The sequence below is a fragment of the Bactrocera latifrons genome, unplaced genomic scaffold (assembly GCF_001853355.1).
Source record: "Bactrocera latifrons isolate USDA-ARS-PBARC rearing strain unplaced genomic scaffold, ASM185335v1 scaffold_269, whole genome shotgun sequence".
In the NCBI taxonomy this organism is placed as follows: domain Eukaryota; kingdom Metazoa; phylum Arthropoda; class Insecta; order Diptera; family Tephritidae; genus Bactrocera; species Bactrocera latifrons.
In genome coordinates this window covers 314098-317764 of record NW_017536285.1, presented here as the reverse complement: position 1 = coordinate 317764, position 3667 = coordinate 314098, and the positions used below count along the sequence as shown (strand labels likewise).

The following is a 3667-nucleotide window of genomic DNA, read 5'->3' as shown; positions in this document are numbered from 1 at the left end:
CTTTCCTTTTTTTCTAACATTAAACTTAATTGACTGATTTTACTAAAATATTTCTTTTCTATGTCATTAAAAATAAATAAGAGTTCTAATGTAAGAAATGCTAAAGAACAGCAATTACATATCCACTCTTAAAAGCTTAATGCGAACATAACAAAGTAAGGAATTTGTAGATTAAAGACTTCAAGTACTGAATATATACGAAAAGCTAGCACCGAACAAGMACCAAAGCAAAAACAAAATGCAAAGTACAAAAGTGAAACAAGAAAACGGTGAAAAAACAAAAACGCTTTCAATTTAACACACAAAACTAAGCCAGTGCGCGCTGTGAAATGATACAATTCGTAAGAAGTGTAGCAGCAGCAACAACAAGAAATTAACAAATAAAAATTTTAAATTAAATAAAGAGCAAAGTGACGAAATACAGACAAACAAAAGCTGACAAGATACATTACTACATTCTAGTGAAATCCAACAGTAGCAACAGCCAAACACACACAAACGCACACATTTGCATATGCACGAGCGCCGACTCACATACGTATGCGCACAACTTCGAGCATACTTACAAATCTACACCTACATACGCTAAAGTGTTGAGGAATAAGTAGCACTATACATACATATGTATGTGTGTACGCGCACAGCGGCGCGTCGAGTAGCGGGTGGATAGGTAAGCAGCGAGTTCGTAAAAGGTGAAGACACTTTGCTGGGTTATTTGCGTATGTGTCTATATAGCTTAATGTTAACCGGTAAATGTGGGTACTGCATGTGTCATTGTGTTATGTTGGGGCATGAGGTAAAATAAAATGAAATATCTAAATAAAACAAAAAAAAAAAAAAATCATAAAATAAAAAGCGAATAAAACGGCTTGTGCGAAAACAAAGCGGCGACGACGACGTCAAATTGCATAGTTAGGCGACATAAAGTGCATACGCGCACCCTACGACGAGYATAAAACGAGCAACAACAGCAATTGAAAAGTGTAACAATTGYCGCGCCACACACACAATTCACCTGCATGCACATACAAACAGACACACACACACSCGCGCTCATACATACATAYATACAAGCACAAGCAACAGCAGCCGCACAAAAAAATTAACATCTTTTACAACAAATTCGGCGCACACACATCGGCCGGCACCACCCAATCGACCCACTCGGCAAGCATAACTAACGACAAACAAAAACACGACAAAATACTACAAACTACACAACTCACCGGCAAACAGCCGAAATTTACTTTAACGAACGGGCGGACGAACGCTTACAACCCACTGGCAGCGGCTAGCAAGCCAGCCACGGCCGAGCAACATAGCCGGCTAGCCAAACATCCACCAGCCYAACGCATGCGGCGGACGCGCGCGCTCGGGCATAAGCCAAGAAGCCGAAAAAAAAGGCGAGCGGCAACGAAGCACGCGTCGAGAGTGAGCGAGTGGCGAGGTGGTGCGTAAAGGYACGCATACATTGACAGACCACCAGTAAGCAGCCAAACAGCAACCCACTAAACTGCTAAACTGCCAGCTTAGTGCGCGCCAATATGTGAGTAGTGACGGCGCTGCCGTYGTTGTTGGTGGTGGTGGTGGTGGTATTAGGACGACGACGACGCTCTGTGTATGTGGAGCAAATGCTAAGCGCTGAGCGTGGAGCGTGAAACGGCTGCGCGCATGAGTGTTTGTGTGTGCGCGCGCGTGTGAGTGTGTGTTTGCGGTTTGCCGCATCGGAGCAGCTTGTCGTCTGATAACTCATTAGTATGCCGACGCGTTCCAAGCGGTACGGTGCGTTTCACAAACGGGGTACGAACAGTAGCAACGGTAGCAGCAACAGCAGCAGCGACAGACGAAGCGKCCAAGTGGCAGACAAGTGACACAGGCAAAGTCAAATTGCAATTCTACAARTCGAAGTCGAAAGCGAAATCAAAGCCAATTGCAGCAACAACAACAAACCGACAATTTTTTCAATACAAAGCGCTAACGAAAAATGAACGAAATTTCAACACAAATTACAGTAGAAAATTTGTAAAAAATATAGCGCGAAAAATATATCCGTTCGTCAACTGATCGTAAACGAAGTTTATTAGTTTTTTTTTTAAATTTTTTTTTTGTTTTTTTAAAGTGCAATTTGCAACTGTGCGTTGGTGCTTGCGTGCTTTTGTGAATACGCGATTCGATTTTGTTTTTGTTTTTGTTGGTAAAGTCTACATTTTAACAGCTACCTACCGAGGCAAATGCCTAAGCGGCACAGACACGCGGTTCAAGTGGTAAAAGCGCGCTCACGCAGTTCCAAAGCCAACGGTGTGCAYCTAGCTGGACAGCGCGGTCGGGTCAAGCGCGCCATACCGTTCAAGAGAGGCTGTGCCRAGATTTCCAGCAGCGCAGCAGCTAATGTGCGCAATGCCTCAAGTGCGCGTTGCGCTTATGGGGCGAACTTTTAATACATRAGTTACGCCGATTCAGAGTTTCGAAAAAAATCCGAAAAAATTTCATTTAAAAAAAAATTAKAAAATTTGTGTTCAAAAGTGAATTACGCCAATATTTTCCAATACAAAAATTTTAACTTGGAAATTCCGAACAACAACAAAAACAAAAAATGTTTGTGTAAAATAAGTTCTACGTGTTGTTTAAACTAAGAAATTCCGAACAACAACAACAAAAATGTTTGTGTGAAATAAATTCTATATGTTATGCTCTATGTGGTACGCGRAGGCAAACGACGAAAAATAAAAGCGTGCATAAATAATTTGAAAGTGCACTACAACTCGAAAGTAAAAGGAAAAGCAAAATGCAAGCAACAACAACAACAAGCTGAATAAATATTTGCTATTTGTGTGTACAAAAAAAAAAAAATAGAAAATAAAAGCGGGCGACGCGATGCCAGCGAAATTGTCACGCGTTAAGCGTCTTTGTGAAAATGTGAAAATTCGAAAGATTCCGCCCAAGTGTCTGCTCGCCGTAGTGTTTTGTGCAATTGTGTAATCATTTGCGAAGATTGGCAGAAAATTTTCAAAAAAAAAAAAAAAAAAAAAAATTGGGAAATATAAAAAATTGATTTACATAAAAAGCAAAAGTGGTTTTCTGTGGCCAGAAAAGTGCAATAAAGTAGCAAACTCAATTCGAGACTTATTAACTACCGGCATAACTAGCTGGCGGTGCGCCAGTCACGAGCGGCAGACTGCAGCGACGAAAGGGAAAAAAGGTAGGCGTACGAAATTTTTATAATATTTTTGATTTTTTTTATAGCAATATTTTTTTTAATTTGTTTTATATTTTTTTTCGATATTATTTTATATATTTTTCCAATAATTCTACATAAAAGGCACGCACACAACCACAAACCTGTGCAAAATGCGTGTCAACGTTACGCATGTAATCGCATAGTAATGTTTGTTGTTGTGCTATACTTCTACGCCGTTATCTCGTTCGTGACAGCAAATTATTGTATAATTTATGTATTTTTTCACCAAGTCACATTTTATATTCTAGTAGATTTCACTTGTCATTTGTCTCTTTTTCCTGCTCAATTACATAATGCGAATGTGTGCGCGATAACGTACGTGCATACATACATACAAATAAAGAAACATATCTATGTGCCAGATATGCGCGCCTTCCGTCGGTTAGTGAGCGAGCAGAGCAAATAGGTGTATGAATGAATTTTCACATT

General features: G+C 40.1%; 1 long non-coding RNA gene across 1 annotated transcript in view; it reads left to right on the top strand.

Annotated features, from left to right (window-relative positions):
* LOC108969864 overlaps positions 1-3667 on the top strand; it is a 47348-nt gene that overhangs the window by 3585 nt on the left and 40096 nt on the right. Inside the window, exon 2 of the long non-coding RNA XR_001993436.1 lies at positions 2216-3199. This is a non-coding gene — a long non-coding RNA (uncharacterized LOC108969864). The remainder of the gene's footprint in view (positions 1-2215; positions 3200-3667) is intronic.